The sequence below is a fragment of the Ovis canadensis genome, chromosome 1, assembly GCF_042477335.2.
Source record: "Ovis canadensis isolate MfBH-ARS-UI-01 breed Bighorn chromosome 1, ARS-UI_OviCan_v2, whole genome shotgun sequence".
NCBI classification, from domain to species: Eukaryota; Metazoa; Chordata; class Mammalia; order Artiodactyla; family Bovidae; genus Ovis; species Ovis canadensis.
The window spans coordinates 201,068,341-201,089,259 of NC_091245.1; positions in this window are offsets into that span (position 1 = coordinate 201,068,341).

The following is a 20,919-nucleotide window of genomic DNA, read 5'->3' on the forward strand; positions in this document are numbered from 1 at the left end:
TTAATCTGGCTAGGAGTTGCGTTATGTTTAATGTTTGCTGTAACAGTAAGTGCCAGAAGATTCAAATTCTTTTAGTGTCCTTGTTTTTGTCTCCTCTCTTGACTTTGGGCTTCAAGTATTCCTCTTAAGAGGGAGTCTGTGTCTTGTAGCTTTTTAAGTTGTAATCCACTGTTATTATACTGAAGCCCTATTGGTGTGGTGATAAAGTGTGTGAGAAGGGGGACTGTTCCTTAATCCTCTGATTAAAATCTCAGTCTTTTAGTAAGCCTGTGTCTTGGGACTGTGGCCTTCACAAATGTTTCTCCAGGAGAATAGCTTGTTCCCCTTTGTCCCCAACTGCCTTTCCTGGCTACAACATTTCCAGTCTATTCTCTGAAAGCCTGTTACTCCTGTTGAACATGTTTTATTGTTTTTTCTCTTGGCGAAGCAGGAGGCTCAAAGGGTCTGAGACGGAAGGAATTCTCTTTCCTCAGTTTTGTTAAGACTCTAGAAAACTCCTTTCTCTTGAATAGCAGACCTTTCTCTTGAATGTTCTGGGTGTATTTCATAATAATTACTACTACAGGTTGAATTTTGTTCTCCCTAAAAAGATATATTGAATTCCTAACCTCCAATATCTGTAAATATGGTCTTATTTGAAAAAAGGGTCTTTGCAGATTTACTCAAGTTAAGGTTACAATCATTAAGGTGGGTCTTAGTTTACTATGATTGGTATCCTCATACAGAGAGAATCCCATGTGATGGCAGAGGCAGAGACTGGAGCAGTGCAGTCCCAAGCCAAGGAATACCAAGGGTCTAGCAACATAAGCCAGGACAAAGCGAGGAGGGATTCTCCGCTACAGGTTTCAGAGGGAGCATGACTCTGCCGACACCTTTGTTTCAGACTTCTAGGTACCAGACCTAGATAAGAATAAAGTTTTGTTATGTCATACCTATTTGTAATACTTTGTTAAGGCAGTTCAATGAGCAGCACAAACCATCTGACTTCACTGACCAGGTCAGCAAGAGTATAGAAGATAACACTGAGTTCTTATCACTCCAACAGTCATGAGACTTCTTAAGTTACTTTTCCCCAATCATACATCCATGTCATTTGGGAGAGAAACCAGAGTGGGAATAGCAGACTAGAAATCTGAAGGACTCACCATGGTCTTCAGTTCTTCAGGAAAAGACTGAGTGATTAAGTCTGGCTAAAATTATATGACTAGAATTAAAATAATATTTATTTCAAAAAATAGTTAAATATAAGTAAATATAGTAAAAGTACTGTCATCAGTGATATGGCAATGTTATAAGAGTTTTGGTAACAGTGAAAAAACAGATGCTATAGAAACACTGGAGAAATATATATCAATCCTAACCAGTACACTTGGAAAAATTTCATTAAGTGGATGGTGCCTAAAATGGGCCTTAACAATTTGGGAATGATTTCAAATAAAGAAAAAAAGAGTGAGGCATTTCAAGTAAGTAAAACAACCATAAATAAACTCAGAAAATATTAAAATGTTTCAGGGCTAGCAAATAATCCCATATGTTGAAAGCTCAGGGTCTTGGAAAATGCATTTATTAAAATGTATCAGAGTTAGATAGAATAGTCTTAAGTGACATATTAAGAATTTTAAACTTTTTCATTAATAATATTAAAATGATTGTTCTTAACACTGATTAGAATAGCCCCGTCAATTAGATAATATCCTTATTTGGGGCTTCCCAGGTAGCACAGTGTTAAAGAATCCACTTGCCAGTGCAGGAGACCAGGAGACAGGAGTTCGATCCCTGGATCAGGGAGTTTCCCTGGAGGAGGAAATGGCAACCCACTTCAGTACTCTTGTAGGGGCAATGGACAGAGAAGCCTGGTGGGCTACAGTGCATGGGGTCACAAGGAGTTCAACAAGACTGAGCATGCACGCATGCATCCTTATTTAAATAGTGAGAAAACTGAAATAAGAAATCAAGCTTATTTCTCCTTATGTAGGAATTCAAGGCTGGGCGTCTTCTGTGTAGTCATACAGGAACCTATGTTTCTATCTTGTACCTCTCCCAGTCTCGGTGGTCTCAAAGTCCTCTCATTTCAGCCAAAATAGAGGAAAAAAGAGGGAATGTGGAATTATGCAATGCCTTTCTGACACATTTTCAGGACTAATCATCTTAGAGAGTTATTTTCATGATTCTCTCTCACCATACAGTATCCACTGCTGCTGCTGCTAAGTCGCTTCAGCCGTGTCCGACTCTGTGCCACCCCATAGATGGCAGCCCACTAGGCTCCTCTGTCCCTGGGATTCTCCAGGCAAGAATACTGGAGTGGGTTGTGGTTGAGAATAAACAGACTTTTATGTGGCTTTTAACTCCATCATTTACTAATTGAATAACCTTGTAAAAATTACTTTCTTCTCATCTCAATTTCCCCACTTTTCTGTTAATTCCTGATATTTAGGTTTGCTGTTGCAGTAATTTACCTAGAAGGAATAATTCAACCAAATTCAAACAGTGTGTCAGAGTCAAAATAGTGTGTAACCATACTTTAGCCACCTGATACAAAGAGCTGACTCATTAGAAAAGCCCCTGATGCTGGGAAAGATTGAGGGCAGAAGAAGGGGATAACAAAGGACGAGATGGTTCAGTGGCAACATCGACTCAATGAACATGAGTTTGAGCAAGCTCCAGGAGATGGTGGACAGGGAAGCCTGGTACGCTGCAGTCCACGGGGTTCCAAAGAGTCAGACATGACTGAGTGGTTAAACAACAAAAATAAGCGTATCAAGTGCAACAGAGGAAAGCCTGAGCTCAGAAACCAATAAACAATATAACTGAAGAGAAATAACTTAACCTTTCTTGAAAGTGAAGTCACTCAGTCATGTCCAACTCTTTGCAACCCCATGGACAGTAGCCTGCACCAGGCTTCTCTGTCCATGGGATTTTCTAGGCAAGAGTACTGGAGTGGGTTGCCATTTCCTTCTTATCGTTAGCTTAATCATTAGCAAAATGAGGGAAATATCTACTTTAGAGGGCTATTAAAAAGACTAGTTGATAGAATTTTATGGGATCCTTAAGCAATTATAGAAAGATTGGCTACTGACAGTGCACAGTCCAGGAATAGTTAGGAGGTGGTGCCTAGAAAATCCTCTATAGAGGCTGATTGGCCTATTTCAACTAACTTGAAGTGACTTGCTCAAGGGTTCATTCTTCTTAAATTCTTATTTTAAAAAAAAATGTATTCTGGCAGAGAGCTTTTGATTCTCTGGCTTTTCCTTGAAAAAATGTAAGGGATAATTAAAAATGATCTTACACAATATGGCTGTTCCAGGAAGTGCTGCAGATGGCAAACACCAAGGCATGCTTTGGCATATGCATGCTTAAGTATAGACACTGCAGTCTTAGATGGATACACACAGGCACTGATTTCCTGGTAACTATGGCAAAGCCAATTCTGTTTGCTAAATATTGGCAATGGCCAGGCAAACAGTCACCAAATCCAGAGTACCATCTCTTCTTTTTGGTGATACCAAGCTGTAAACAATGTAGCATGGACCTCAGAATATGAATAGTGGCTGTGATACTATGATTTATAATTAGAAATATACATCTGGTCTTCATCCCAGTTTCTGGCACAAAGCCCCTAAAACCCACAGGAGCAATCAAGTTGTCTTTTGCTATGTTAATGAGGTGAATTTTAGAAAGCATCTAAGGATGGGAGTTGGTTGCCAAGACAACCAAATGTGTGATTAAAAAGTTGAAACTTTCCTTGCTACCTCTGACCTCCAAGGAGGGGACAGGGGCTGAAGATTGAGCTTAATCACCAGTGGTGTCACCTGCTGGTGTCTGAGAACTGCTTGGTGTTGTGTGGAAACACCCCCATCCAAACACACATAAGCACACATTGGAATTTGGTCCAGGGACAAAAAACAGTGCCCAAGAGAGACATTTTAAGAAGAAATTTTGCTTAGAATGAAAGGTCTTGACTAATGGAAGTGATAGAATAGTACATAATTTCCAATTCTATAAAATAGCAAAAGGGAATTGTATTAGTCAAGGTTTTTAAGATCAAGAGTACTAGAACCAAGAAGATATGTGTGTGCTGCTGCTGCTGCTGCTAAGTCGCTTCAGTCGTGTCCGATTCTGTGCGACCCCAGAGACAGCAGCCCACCAGGCTCCCCCTTCCCTGGGATTCTCCAGGCAAGAACACTGGAGTGGGTTGCCATTTCCTTCTCCAATGCATGAAAGTGAAAATGAAAGTATAAATATATATGTATATATGCATATGAATATATACAGGCATATCTTGGAGATGTTATGGGCTCAGTTCCAGACCACTTCAATAAAGTGGATCTCACAAATATTTTGGTGTTCCAATGGATATGAGTTGTGGTTATACTATAGTTCAGTCTATTAAATGTGTGGTAGCATTATGGATAAAGACATGAACATATCTTAATTAAAAATACTTTATTGCTAAAAACTGCAAAACATCCTCTGAGCCTTTAGTGAGCCATAGTAAGATCGCTGATCACCATAACAAATATAATGATGAAAATGTTTGAAATCTTGTGAGAATATTAAAACGTGACTCAGAGACACAAAGTGAGCAAACACTGTTGAAAACAATTAGCATCCACAGATTTGCTTGATGCAGAGTTGCCACAAACCTTCAAGTTTTAAAAAATGCAGTATCTGTGAAGTTTAATAAAACAAAGCATGATAGAGAGTGCTATTTCAAGTCTGAAGTTTGAGAACAAGGAGAGACAATGGTGTAAGTCCTAGTCTGAGAGTAGGAGAAAACCTATGTCTCAGCTCAATCAGTCAAGCAGAAAAGGGGGCACATTCTCCCTTTTTCTACCTTTTGTTCTATTCAGGCTCTCTGCCATCTCACACTGAGAAGGCAATCTGCTTTACTGATTTTACAGATTCAAATGCTAGCATCATCATAAATACCCTTACAGAAATACCCAGATGTTATGTTTAACCAAACGTCTGGGCACCTTAGGAGCCAGTCAGGTTGATGCATGCAATGGATTTAATACTTCTGAATCTCCGCCAAGTCGCTTCAGTCGTGTCCAACTCTGTGCAACCTCATAGACGGCAGCCCACCAGGCTCCCCCGTCCCTGGGATTATCCAGGCAAGAACACTGGAGTGGGTTGCCATTTCCTTCTCCAATGCATGAAAGTGAAAAGTGAAAGTGAAGTTGCTCAGTCGTGTCCGACCCTCAGCGACCCCATGGACTGCAGCCTACCAGGCTCCTCCATCCATGGGATTTTCCAGGCAGGAGTACTTCTGAAGCTAGTGCTACTTAACTGTAGCCCTTAACTAGATGAATTTAAAACTTTATAATGTTGTAAACAGCAAGTTGTGGATCCTACATTTAAATTCACTGTGACAATCTCTGCCTTTTAATTGAAATGTTTAGTCATTTTACATTAGTATAATGACTGATATAATTGTCTTTAAGACTACTATCTTGGTAATCTGTTCTTGATTCTCTCTTAATATTTCCTTGCTTTCTTTAGGGTGAATAAATTCTGTACTATAAATACATTATCATTATTTTGGCACTGTATGAAATGTTAAAGATGATTTCTCTGAGAGAAAAGGAAATTAAATCAGATGGAAGTCCAGATCTTCAGAAAAGAATGGAAAGTATCAGAAAGGTAAATATCTTTTAAAAAATGAAAGATCTCTATTATTTTCTATTTAAAAAATGCAGTTCTAATAAAAATCTCATAGGAATCTTAAAATTAAACATGACAAGTTAATTCTAAAAGGCATATAAAGAATAGAGATCCTTGAAAAGTTAAGACAATTTGAGATAAGAAAAAAATATAAGGGATATATTCTTATCTCTTTTTAGGATACTGAAAGCTACAAGAACAACATGGTAATGTTGGCTAATTCACACAATTCTGTGCAAAAATTATGTAAGAAGTCTGTTAGAGAGAGGATTTAGGGATCTTTTCTTTGCTGATAAATGGGAACAGATTCAACACGAGAGTATATGAGCCATCTCTCTGCCTCCCCCTTTTACTATTAAACATTGGAGTGATGTCACGGCAATCATCTTGCAACCACAGTATCATAAGCATGAATAAGAAAAGACAACATACTTAGGATAATGCAACAGAAAGATGGCTGGGCCTAATCTTCTTGATTACATTAATGATCTGCAAAAGCGATGCTAGCAACTTCTTATGTGAGAAAAATAAACCTCAATTATGTAATCACTGTTATCATGAATTCTTTTGATTGCCATCGTACCTATTTTCAGCTATTCTGATTTCTAAAAAGAGAACTGCAAATTAAACAGTAACTTTCAATTCCCCTACCATTATAGTGACAAAATTAACAAATTCCATAATGCCAAAGGGGCTTCCCAAGTGGCTCTAGTGATAAAGAACCTGCTTGCCAATGGAGACACAGATTCGATCCCTGGGTGGGAAAGGTCCCCTGGAGGAGGGCATGGCAACCCACTCCAATATTCTTGCCTAGAGAATTCTATGGCAGAGGAGCCTGGAGGGCTACAGTCCATAGGGTTGCAGAATCAGACATGACTGAAGTGAGTCAGCATGCATGCATAATGCCAAAGAGTGAAGCAGAAAAGTGTAAAGGAATTATCGTGTTGTGTAAGTGAGTTTGCAAATTGACAAAATTGCTTTGGAGAAGAATTTAATAACATTTAATAAAGTTTAGAGTCATGTATATGCTACAACTTAGAAGATAATCTTCACTTCTCTAGAGAAATGTTCTCATATTTATTCAAGGAAATATGAAAAAATACATTTATTGCAGAATATTGCAATACTGAACAATACTGGAGTGGTTTGCCATTTCCTACTCCAGGGGATCTTCCCAACCCAGGAATTAAACCTGAATCTCTTGCATCTCCTGGACTGGCAGGCAGATTGTTTACCACTGTGCCACCTTATTTGTTTACCTGTTTTAATCTAAAGATTTCAAAGTAATTTATTGTTGTTTTTCATTTGCTAAGTCATGTCCAACTCTTTGTGACCCCATGAACTGTAGCATGCCATGCTTATAATTAACAGTAATTATGTACATATTGGCATTTACAATTTGAAATCATGTTAACATTCATTAATTTCGATGTTAACCATAACCCTGTTAACTAGACAGGGCAAGAATGATAAATATAATAGGGAAATTGAGACCTAGAATGATAAAGCATTCAGCTCGAGGCCACAGAAAAGTTATTGTTTCCAAGGTGATGTCAAAGGATTTGTCATATTAATTTTCATTCTAAAACTCCTTCATTTGAAATTTCCCAATACTTTTAGTATTTAGAATTCCCAACACTTTAAGTAATTTTCCCTTACTTTTAGTAGCCAGAAGAGGGTTGCATGCCACTCCAAACCAATTATTGGCAAAAGCGTTGTCTTAAACTAGTGATAGATAACCCTTTAAATATTTCTGAAGATTGGGAGTCACCTTTCCCGAGCATATTGTTCCTGCAAAGCCCAACAGAAGCAAATTCTGTTAACAAAAAATAAATAGGAAAAAACCGCTAGACGGGGAATCTAACAGTCTTCCATAGCAACCACACTGTACTTCTTTTACATTTAAGCCATTTCTTTGTGCTAAAGGATATTAGGTAGAAAAAAAGAGTCCACGAGGCAGATGCAATTCTCTGAATAACTGACAAGATGTCCACCATTCCCTCAACTGGTTAAATTTTGGTCAGCATTTTCTTTTTTTTAGCTGCTTTAAACACACATATCAGAAACTACATACAAGTATTGCTAGAATTTTGCGGAAAATGAGAGACATTACACTCATTTAGCTCAGCTAAATGTCATCATCTGATTGTGAATTCTTTTAGGGCAGGAATTTTCTTTATCATTTTATTCCTAGAGTCTCAGCCAGTCCCTTCTACAAAATATGGGCTTGACGTATATCCGAAATTGTTAAATCTTGCTTTTCATACTGTTCCTCAGCATCTTCTTGTCTCCACTGAAACTCTTGCTTCTAGACACTTTGTTCTTCCATAAAATGTCAAAAGCAATAACCAATCCTTATCTAGTACTGATTTCGTGCCAAGCACTCTTCTATTTGTGTGATGTGTAGTCCCCCTGGCTAAATTAATCAGAGTTAATTAATCACCTGGAAAAGCCCCAGCCAAATCCCTGAAAGTCATGAAGTCATATATTTTATGCATCCTTAGTCTTAGGACCTACCAGTCACAGAGAGAGGAAAATAAAACACCCTACCAAAAAATCCTACCTATGAATTATTTTCATAGTGAACAGATAATACGGAATACAGATAAATGTTATTGAGAAAGATATCATTTACACCTCAGTTCATAAGCCCTGGAGCCCACCCCTTCGCTAAGTGGGCCAGGCAGTTACCTCACACCAGACACAGGACACCCGTGGCTGTGGAAAGTCCCCTGAAGTCACCGGAACACACACAGGAGTGTGTGACTGTGGATATAAATATAAAGTGCTTCACTCACCTCGGCCCCCAAATCTGACCTTATTTGTCAGTACTACCTTGGCTGGATCTAGAGGGCAAGGACAGAAGAACATCTTGACCAGCTGATGCTCTGACAAATGCGGGAGAGGCACGTGGAGGAAGCTGGCATGGGGTGCCTACATCTTTACTGTTGCTGCCCTCAGAGTCCTCTTGGCACAGGAAGCCATCCTGACCCAAGTGCCTTCTTTCTCCAGGAAATTCTAAACACTTTCTGCTCTTATCTTTTTCTCTAGCATAACCACTCCTTGTAAAAATAACGATGTCAAGTTTTAAAATGAAAATTAGAGAAGAAAAACAAATTCACAATCTCTATTACCTAGCACAATCATTTTAGTACTTAAAAAAAATATTTATAGTCTCTTCCTTGTACTTTTAAAAATGGAATTGTGTTTTGTCTCTAGTCTTTGACTTGTATGTGAAGCAGCAATATGGAGAAATTCCTCAGCTACATCTAGAGTAATCACAAAATATGTTCTATCCAGAGTAATTTTGAGAATAAAAAGGGAAATTAAAATTAATTATAAACATTTTAAAAATCTTTATCAGTCTATAAAATATTATATGACAGTGATGCACCTACTACTCAAAACTTATATTCCAAAAGAAAACTGAAATATTTTTTCACTAAAAATTTTAAATAACATATATCCATATACATTAAAGCTGGAAAAAAGTTTTCATATTAATTATCTGAAATTAGCAATCCAACTGAATGACCATTTTTTATATTGTGTTCACAAACTTTGCTAATTTTCTTAGTTACATTTGTTTCTAAAAGCCTTGACACCGATGCTTTTTGGAGAATGCATTCTTCAATATGATATTATTTTAATTTGTTCAGACATTTGACAAATATTTCTTGAAAATTACATTTTAAAATTAATAAATTTGAAATTGTCATTTTCAACTGAATCTTCTCTACAGGCATAGTTTTACTTGAGAAAATGTTCTCTTCATAGCAGTTGAAGTATTTGATAAACAGTGCAAAGTTTGTAAAATGGAAGATATCTTCTATTATAATACATTTTATATAAAAATGTATAAGTATTTCAGCCCAAATATCTTCTATACTATGTTTTACCTCTATTTAGAATATCTTTCTTTGATAAATATTTTTACAAGTCAAGGCTCATTAAATAAGTCATCTCTTTTTTCATTCATTTGAAAGTTTCACCAAACTTATATACTACAAAAAAAGACTTTCTCTATTTTATTCCATTTTAAAACAGTACAAATTTATTTAAATATCAGGAGTTTTATTGAAATTCTTTCTACAAGTTTACATATTTTAAAGCACAATTACATAATTCCAAAATTAAAATGTTTACAGTTTGAACTTTCATCATTTAATTTGTTTTGTTTCACTCTTGCTTTTATATGGATAAATCTCAACATCTCCCTGTTTATTAACTTGATTTTCAGTAATTATATTTATCCAAAAGCACTTAAATCAAAAACTTCCAACGGATTTTGAATGACATGCAAACAAAGTGTATAGTTTTCCTTTACAAAAAGTTTAACATCATTGTAAAACAGGTTTATCTGCAAAATAGATCTTAAATATTACCATGTTATCAAAAATCAATGGATGACAAGCAGTGCAAGGAGAAAAGGCTCGGATTCCCATGCTATAGTTGTATGTTTTGGTATTTTGGCTGCAAGGCATGTGGGATGTTGGAGAAGGAAATGGCAACCCATTCCAGTATTCTTGCCTGGAGAATCCCAGGGACAGAGGAGCCTGGTGGGCTGCCATCTATAGGGTCGCATAGAGTCAGACATGACTGAAGCAACTTAGCAGCAGCATCTTAGCTCACTGGCCAGGGATGGAGCATGCACTCCCTGCATTGGAAAGTAAATTCTTAACCTCTGGATCACCAGGGAAGTTCCCACACTGGCTATTTAATAATGTGATAAGTTCTTTGATTTGCTTAGCTCTTTCAGGCTTCCAAAGTTGCTATTTTATACATATGATTTTAATTTTTCATCAATGTCATGACGTATTATCAATTCCATATTATAGCCAAACTGAGACCCAAAGATCTTAAGTGCTTTTCTCACAGTGGATGGAAGGAGCAGAGAAGTATAAAAGAAGGTCAGTCTGAATTGTGATTCTGATTTTCTTATGGGTTCTGTTAGTTGGAGGACTTTTTAGCATCCTTATCTGTCAATCAAGATTAACAAAGTTCACTTCAGGGTTGTAACAACCGACACATATCTCCATGTTCATAAGAGACTTTCGGTCCAGAGTGTGAAAGGTAAGAACTTGTTAATTAATGATTATTCTCATTCAGTAATAATGCAGTGCTCTTTCTCTTGGGTTTCCCTGGTAGCTTAGCTGATAAAGAATCTGCCTGCAATATAGGAGACCCTGATTTGATTCCTGGGTCAGAAAGATCCACTGGAGAAGGGATAGGCTATCCACACCAGTATTCTTGGGCTTCCTCAGTGGCTCAGTGGGTAAAGCATCAACCTGCAACATGGTAGACTTGGGTTTGATCCCTGGGTTGGGAAGATTCCCTGGAGAAGGGAATGGCTACCCACTCCAGTATTCTGGCCTGGAGAATTCCAGGGACTATAATTCTATAGACTGTATCATTTCAATCACTCAGTCTTGTCTGACTCTTTGTGACCCCATGGACTGCAGCGTGCCAGGCTTCCCTGTTCATCACCAACTCCCAGAGCTTGCTCAAACTCATGTCCTTTGAGTCAGTGATGCCATCCAACCATCTCATCCTCTGCTGTTCCCTTCTCCTACTGCCTTCAATCTTTCCAAGCATTAGGGTCTTTTCCAAGGAGTCAGTTATTTGCATCAGGTGGCCAAAGTATTGGAGCTTCAGTTTAGGCATCAGTCCTTCCAATGAATATTCAGGACTGATTTCCCTTAGGATGGACTGGTTTGATCTTCCAGTCCAAGGGACTCTCAAGAGTCTTCTCCAACACCACCGTTCAAAAACATCAATTCTTCAGTGCTCAGCTTTATTCACAGTCCAACTCTCACATCCATAGATGACTACTGGAAAAACCATAGCCATTTTTAGATGGATCTTTGTTGGCAAAGTAATGTCTCTGCTTTTTAATAGGCTGTCTAGGTTGCTCACAGCTTTTCTTCCAAGGAGCAAGTGTCTTGTACTGTAAACTCCAGTATTCTCTGCTTTTTTAAAAAACTTTTTACTGTTTAGCCCATCATGTAGTATGTGGGATCTTAGTTCCCGGACCCAGGGATCAAAACTGTGCCGCTTGCATTGCAAGCACAGAGTCTTAACCACTGGACCACCACAGATGTCTCTACTCCACTCCTTTTTAAACAAATAAATCTTTTTACATTTAGAACAACATCTGACTAATTTGTATCTTATTTTGTCAAGGATCAGTAGAGATAAAGAAAAAAAAATTGAACCCAAAGGGATTTTACACTTGAATTTATCTAACAAAATAACAGAATCACACAAAAAGAACTAAAATAATGACATGTATTAATCTCTCTAACCACCTTCAGAAACATAGGAGTAGAAGGGGATAGGAGTGGTATGGAGTGCCACGAGGAGCAAATTTCGTACTGCATTCTTTTTAAAGTCCTGGTCTCTGAAATTATCCAAGACTTCCAACACAATGTGTATTTTCTCCTCCTCAAAAGGGATGAGAAGAGCAATAAGTTGGTTTTTTTTTAATTAATTTATTTTTAATCGAAAGATAGTTGCTTTACTATATTGTGCTGGTTTCTGATATATATAAACACAAAATAGCCATAAGTATATATATATGGCCCCTCCTTCTTAAACCTCCCTTCCACATCCCATGCCATCCCACTCCTCGATTGTCACAGAGCCCTGGTTTGAGCTCCTTGAAAAGTGAAGTCACTCAGTCGTGTCCGACTCTTTGCGAATCCATGGACTGTAGCCTACCAGGCTCCTCCCTCCATGGGATTCTCCAGGCAAGAGTACTGGAGTGGGTTGCCATTTCCTTCTCCAGGGGATCTTCCCGACCCAGGGATCAAACCTGGGTCTCCTGCATTCCAGGCAGACACTTTAACCTCTGAGCCACCAGGGAAGCCTGAGCTCCCAGAGTCATACAGCCAATTCTCACTGGCTATCTGCTTCACACGTGGTAATGTATATATTTCCATGCTACTCCCTCCGTTCATCCCATCCTCTCCTTCCCCTCATTCCTTAAGTCTGTTCTCTATGTCAGCATTTGTGTCAGTTCTAATGAGATGGATGAACCTAGAGACTATTATGCACAGTGAAGTAAATCAGAAAGAGAAAAACAAATGTTGTATATTAATGCATATATATGGAATCTAGAAAGATGGTACTGATGAACCTATCTGCAGGGCATCAGTGGAGAGCAATAGGTTTTTAACAATGAAAAATGAAGAGGCCTGCCAAAATTCGATCCAACCCTGTACACTTACTGGGCACTATGGACCTTCAGGGCCTGGACCACAGGCTCTGGGGGACACAGTTGAGTGATGCCTGGTCACCGCTCTCTCCTCTGGTGGCAGAAGCAGACACACACACAAGTAACTTGATTCCAAGGCAGGCTTTGGTAAGTGTTATCTTAGATCAGTGGAGCAGACAGGTCACACGACTGGAATAGCATGAAGTCAGGCTGGAGGCTGAGGCCATGCTGTTATTTAGGAAGCCTATCGGGTTCATCTCACAGTTTGGCAGTGATCCAAAAACCCCATAGCTTCTTGTCCTGGGTGTGGTGGGTCAGAGGACACTTCCTGGAGTCTACTGTTGAGGCTCCTGGAGTCTAAGATTGGTTTGTTCCACTTTTTTCAAATAAAAGACCCTAGAATGCCTGGCACTATGCCCATGTCTGCCTAAAGCTGACCTTTTCCTCCCATAGCATGTAACAGGAAGTGCCAAACATCAGAGCTTCCAGGATTTTATCCATTCAGCAAGTGAACAGAACCAAAAATATTGCTAGTTTTTTCTTCTCTGGCAGTTCGCTCTTCCAGCTCTGCCGTAGCTGCTTGCTAACATCTGTCTCCCCGACAGGGAAGTGAAGTGTCCCCTGGATCTCCTCATCTCCCACAGCACCCAGAAAAGGTGTTATTATATGACATTCTCAATCCAGATCATGGAATGAAATTCAGTTCTTCTGATGTTCCTTCAACTCTTTACCATTTTCCAACTTGCTGGCAACTTTTGCAAAATGCCTTAAAGCTTAGAATTAAACATGAAGAGGGAAAATGACACCTTTCTCTGCTAAATATGATGTTGTGTTAAATAGATTGCAAAATATCAGGGGTGGGGAGAGGAGTTCACTTGTCCAAAAAAGGAAAGAAGACCTGATTGAAAGGCCAGAGATCTGAGCACTACACTGGCTCTGTCAGCAAGCTGGTCTCCTCTTGGTCATCTCAACTAACAAATGAGGGCCCAACAGACTTATTGCTAAGAATTTATTTTTTCTGAGCAATTTATCATTTTAATATGATTCTTCTTTATACTATCTGCAACAACAATAACCTATAATTTGTAAAGCACTTATAGATGCATTATTCATATGTGTATGAATGAAACTGTGCTTTCAACTTTGCAATTCTACAACTGGGACTTGACCACATTGAAGAGACAGCAAGGTGAACTGAGGAGTCTTCCACTCCGCTCCATCTCTGAAGCAAAGTTGACCTCTAGCCTCTGGAGTTTACTCTGGCCGAGAGCAGAGTCTTGTGGTCACACTCTGATCCAAACCAACAGTTGGGGCTTTGGGACGCACTAATCATTGGTGTGAATGTGTCCAAGAACCCACAGATCTGTGCTAGTATGGGTGCTGGTCAGACCCACCCACCAGAGTTCAAGGGACGTTTCAGGGAGAAGCCATTTCTCCTCTTTCTTCTTTACTCGGTTTTCACTGACTACCTCTCTCACACACTTATGACTTAAACACTGCCTAACCATGATGGTCTTGATCCCTGTCTCCTGTACAATGTCACGAACCTCCATCCATAGTTCATTAGGCACTCTATCTATCAGATCTAGTCCCTTAAGTCTATTTCTCACTTCCACTGTATAATCATAAGGGATTTAATGTAGGTCATACTTGAATGGTCTAGTGGTTTTCCCTACTTTGTTCAATTTAAGTCTGAATTTGGCAGTAAGGAGTTCATTATCTGAGCCACAGCCAGCTCCCAGTCTTGTTATTGCTGACTGTATAGAGCTTCTCCATCTTTGGCTGCAAAGAATATAATCAATCTGATTTCATTGCTGACCATCTGGTGATGTCCATGTGTAGAGTCTTCTCTTGTGTTGTTGGAAGAGGGTGTTTGCTATGACCAGTGGGTTCTCTTGGTAAAATTATATTAGCCTTTGCCCTGCTTCATTCCATACTCCAAGGCCAAATTTGCCTGTTACTCCAGGTGTTTCTTGACTTCCTACTTTTGCATTCCAGTCCCCTATAATGGAAAGGACATCTTTTTAGGGTGTTAGTTCTAAAAGGTCTTGGTAGTCTTCATAGAACCGTTCAACTTCAGCTTCTTCAGCATTACTGGTCGGGGCATAGACTTGGATTACTGTGATATTGAATGATTTGCCTTGGAAATGAACAGAGATCATTCTGTCGTTTTTGAGATTGCATCGAGGTACTACATTTCAGACTCTTGTTGACCGTGATGGCTATTCCATTTCTTCTAAGTGATTCCTGCTTGCAGTAGTAGATATAATGGTCATCAGAGTTAAATTCACCCATTCCAGTCCATTTTAGTTCACTGATTCCTAGAATGTTGATATTCACTCTTGCCATCTCCTGTTTGACCACTTCCAATTTGCCTTGATTCATGGACCTAACATTCCAGGTTCCTATGCAATATTGCTCTTTACAGCATCAGACCTTGCTTCTATCACCAGTTCCATCACAACTGGGTGTTGTTTTTGTTTTGGCTCCATCCCTTCATTTTTTCTGGAGTTATTTCTCCACTGATCTCCAGTAGCATATTGGGTACCTACCGACCTGGGGAGTTCCTCTTTCAGTATCCTATCATTTTGCCTTTTCACACTATTCATGGGGTTCTCAAGGCAAAAATACTGAAGTGGTTTGCCATTCCCTTCTCCAGTGGAGCACATTCTGTCAGACCTCTCCACCATGACCCATCTGTCTTAGGTTGCCCCACATGGCATGGCTTAGTTTCGTTGAGTTAGGCAAAGCTGTGGTCCTAGTGTGATTAGATTGGCTAGTTTTCTGTGAATATGGTTTCAGTGTGTCTGCCCTCTGATGCCCCTCACAACACCTACCATCTTACTTGGGTTTCTCTTACCTTGGATGTGGGGTATCTCTTCATGGCTGCTCCTTACCTTGGACGAGCTGGCCCTTCCTGACCTTGAATGTGGAGTAGCTCCTCTTGGCCCTCCTGCACCCACACAGCCGCCCATCCTTGGATGTGGGGTTGCTCCTCTCGGCCACTGCCCTTGACCTTGGACATGGGGTAGATCTTCTTAGCCGCTGCCCCTGACCTCGGAAGTGGGACAGCTCCTCCCAGCTGCTCCTGCGCCGTCGCAGCCTGGCGCTCTCAGTCGCAGCCCTTAACCTTGGACGTGCAGTAGCCCCTCTCTGCCATGCTTCTGTGCGGTCCATCTCAGCTTACAAATAGCTGTGAAAAGAAAAGAAGCGAAAAGGAAAGATATAAGTATCTGAAGGCAGAGTGCCAAAGAATAGCAAAGAGAGATAAGAAAGCCTTCCTCAGCGATCAATGCAAAGAAATAGAGGAAAACAACAGAATGGGGAAGACTTAGAGATCTCTTCAAGAAAATTAGAGATACCAAGGGAACATTTCATGCAAAGATGGGCTCAATAAAGGACAGAAATCGTCTGGACCTAACAGAAGCAGAAGATATTAGGAAGAGGTGGCAAGAATACACAGAAGAATTGTACAAAAAAAGATCTTCAGGACCCAGATAATCACAATGGTGTGATCACTCACCTAGAGCCAGACATCCTGGAATGTGAAGTCAAGTGGGCCTTAGAAAGCATCACTATGAACAAAGCTAGTGGAGGTGATGGGATTCCAGTAGAGCTATTTAAAATCCTGAAAGATGATGCTGTGAAAGTGTTGCACTCAATAAGCCAGCAAATTTGGAAAACTCAGCAGTGGCCACAGGACTGGAAAAGGTCAGTTTTCATTCCTATCCCAAAGAAAGGCAATGCCAAAGAATGCTCAAACTACCACACAATTGCAGTCATCTCCCATGCTAATAAAGTAATGCTCAAAATTCTCCAAGCCAGGCTTCAGCAATATGTGAACCATGAACTTCCAGATGTTCAAGCTGGTTTTAGAAAAGGCAGAGGAACCAGAGATCAAATTGCCAACATCCGCTGGATCATGGAAAAAGCAAGAGAGTTCCAGAAAAATATCTATTTCTGCTTCATTGACTATGCCAAAGCCTTTGATTGTATGGATCACAATAAACTGTGGAAAATTCTGAAAGAGATGGGAATACCAGACCACCTGACCTGCCTCTTGAGAAACCTGTATGCAGGTCAGGAAGCAACAGTTAGAACTGGACATGGAACAACAAACTGTTTCCAAAGAAGAAAAGGAGTACATCAAGGCTGTATATTGTCACCCTGCTTATTTAACTTATATGCAGAGTACATCATGAGAAATGCTGGGCTGGAAGAAGCACAAGCTGGAATCAAGACTGCCGGGAGAAATATCAATAAACTCAGATATGCAGATGACACCACCCTTATGGCAGAAAGTGAAGAGGAACTCAAAAGCCTCTTGATGAAAGTGAAAGAGGAGAATGAAAAAGTTGGCTTAAAGCTCAGCATTCAGAAAATGAAGATCATGGCATCTGGTCCCATCACTTCATGGGAAATAGATGGGGAAACAGGGTCAGACTTTATTTTTCTGGGCTACAAAATCACTGCAGATGGTGATTGCAGTCATGAAATTACAAGACGCTTACTCCTTGGAAGGAAAGTTATGACCAACCTAGATAGCCTATTGAAAAGCAGAGACATTACTTTGCCAACTAAGGTCCATCTAGTCAAGGCTATGGTTTTTCCAGTGGTCATGTATGGATGTGAGAGTTGGACTGTGAAGAAGGCTGAGGGCCAAAGAATTGATGCTTTTGAACTGTGGTGTTGGAGAAGACTCTTGAGAGTCCCTTGGACTGCAAGGAGATCCAACCAGTCCATCCTAAAGGAGATCAGTCCTGGGTGTTCATTGGAAGGACTAATGCTGAGGCTGAAACTCCAATATTTGGCCACCTCATGGGAAGAGCTGACTCATTGGAAAAGACCCTGATGCTGGGAGGGATTGGGGGCAGGAGAAGGGGACGACAGAGGATGAGATGGCTGGATGGCATCACCGACTCAATGCACATGAGTTTGGGTAAACTCCGGGAGTTGGTGTTGGACAGGGAGGGCTGGTGTGCTGCAGCTCATGGGGTCGGAAAGAGTCGGACACAACAGCTACTGAATTGACCTGAACTGAGCCATGATGGTAACCAACTCAGGTGTTCTTATCTGAACTGGAATTTCAGCTCCCAACCTACTTTACCAAACTACCCCACATCTGCAGCATGTCCTTGATGCACAAGATACCCACTATGGTTTTACTTCGTTCCCTCATAGTAGCACCCTCTTTGACCTCTCTGGCTCTTCCAGCATCCGCCTTGTTAACACGGTAGAAATTTACCATTAAGCTCTGATTTCTTTTCTTGTTAACCACTGGCTGAGTCCAGCAGATTTTCGCCTTGCAGTATCCCCTCTGTAATATTTAGTTGTCATCATTTCTTTCTTAGAGAGTTACTTAATTCTTTTAAGTACTGTGAGCTATTCCACCATGCATGTTTTTTGTTTCTTTTGTTTTGTTTGTTTATTTCTAATCTCATCACATTTCCAATCTGAAACATTCAGTCTCTTTATTGCCTACCACGGAGACCATATTTTTAACACTGGTATCTTAGGTCTTCCATAATCCAGCATCATCAGCTATTCCACTAAGTCAATGGTATACCATTCTCCACGCATGCCTCCCCCATAAATACCTTTGTATCATTGTTAAGTCATTCAGCTTGCCCTACCTCATTTCTCCACACTATCCTTATTAAAACACAACTCTGTCCACAAAGGTGCACCTTGAATGCCTCCTCTTCCACCACATCAATGCCTTATTCTGGTTGAATGTGTGTTCTTCATCTTCTGAACGCCACAAAGGTTTGTCTTTTTCTAGAAAGAAAGGGCACTGATCTTATTCTGCTTTATTACTTGGTTGTTTGTGAACTTGTCATTGCTCTTCTGCTAGACTATCAATAATCCAAAAGCAAGGTCTATACTTTTCTCACCAGCATACTCTTGGTGAGCAAGAGTGAGTTGGGCTGGACTAGAAGCAGACCAACATGGATAGCACATAGTCAAGCAGAAAGAAACTGGATACAAAGTCAAAGGAGAGACAGCTTTGTCAAGCCAACTTCTGACTTTCTGGTTTACTTGCGGGAGCACACTTCCAGAGTCATTTTTATGATTCCAGGCTGCATGTTTGTGAACATCGTTGGAGAACATGACATAGAAAAGAGCTCACTGCAGCTCAGATTTGAATGGGGTTTCAGTGAGGAATAAAAGAGATAAGGTTCAAGAAAGAGAAGAAAGAAATCAAGGGCCGTAATGGTCTTTTACCTATGATTTATTCTGTGATTTCAGCTGGGAGGATTCAGGTGTTAACATGGCTATACTTCACTGACTTCCACAGATATGCTATTTTTAGGACCGAAAGAAAATATGAGAACCAAATGGAGTTGGAGAAAAAACTGAAATTCAGTGCAAAGTAGTAGCTCACCCTAAACCACAAATTTCAGTAAGCTGCTAAACCAGTGTTAGGACCACTTCTCCAGGGATCTATGGTATCCTATATCTACTATTATTATTTTTACCAGCCTTACTACACCAGAAGGCAGAAGACCAAGTGTCCATATTTAAGTTGTATTGATCTTAGAGAAACAGGTGACCAGCTGGATTCCTAAAACTCATGGCAGGGTCTCCCTTCACCATTGTCAAATCATATGAGCTGTGGTGCTGGAGAAGATTCTGGAGAGTCCCTTGGATGATAAGGAGATCAAACCAGTCAATCCAAAAGGAAATCAACCCTGAATACTTACTGGAAGTACTGATGCTAAAGCTGAAGTGACAATATTTTGGCCACCTGATGCAAATAGCTGACTCATTGGAAAAGACCCCAATGCTGGGAAAGATCAAAGGCAAAAAGAGAGGAGGATGGCAGAGGATGAGATGGTTGGGTAGCATCACCAATTCAACGGACATGAACTTGGGCAAACTCCAGGAGAGAGGGAGGGACAGGAAGGCCTGGTGTGCTGCAGTCCATGGGATCACAAAGAGTCAGACATGACTTAGCGACTCACTAACAGCAACAACAATGAATTGTTTATATGTCTGTCTCCCAGGCAGAAACTGAAAAGTCCTGCAGGGCAGAGTCCCTGTTTGTCTCATAATACCTAGAAGGCGCTTCGCCATATTAAATACCCAATCCATGGTCAACTGAATTGATGTAACCTTCTTCTATTCCATAGCTCTTCCACAGGTCGCAGCTTTCATTATAGTCACTACTGAGTTTCTGACTTGTACTTGCCAGGTAAAATTCCTTTTGCAAAATAATTAATTTGTTCCCTGCATTCCTAATAGTCATTCGACCCCACAGAATAGGAATCTGGTTCCTCAAACACAAAAGTCTGGCTTTGGCACAGGAAGTGAGTGCACTGTGCCCAGCCAGCCCTCAGTGCAGGGACAGCTTGTGCCCCCGGGCAGGGCCTGGCCCTCTACCCAGCAGCTGCTCCCCAAGCCCCAGGACCAGGAGCATGGCCACCTGGTGCTTATCCTCTCGTTCCACCTGACGGGAAGACGGTTTAAACTTTCTCTTGCACAATGTACTGGAGGTGGAGGAGGCAGGCAGACAAAAAGAATAGGTCAGGTTGATTTCACCAGCCGTTGCAGCAGCTCCTCAATATTTCTTTGAGAGATATTTGGCAGCTTAAGCACAGCATGCTCAGGCAGATTCCATTTACCAGGACACATGAGCACCCTTCAGCTTCCTCCTCCCCTCTCTGGCCTCTTCTTTTTCTCCTGGCCCTAGGCAAGGGTTTTTTCTCTTGGGGGGTGGTGGGGATAAATCGGATATTAACAGAGAGTCTATGGAATTTTGATTAAGGTATACTTTTCTTCAATACTGAGTTCTCAACATTAGATCTTTAGAAATAAGTATGCAATGCATTCTCCCCTTCTATGATATATTTTTTTTTCTTTTCCTGGACACAAAGTAATGTGTGGCTTGTAGAAATTTTGGATATTTTATTATATAGGCATGCATATGTACCCATGGGCTTCCCAGGTGGCTCAGTGGTAAAGAATCTATCTGCCAAGCAGGAGACATGGGTTTGATCCCTGGGTTGGGAAAATTCCCTAGAGAATGAAATGGCAAC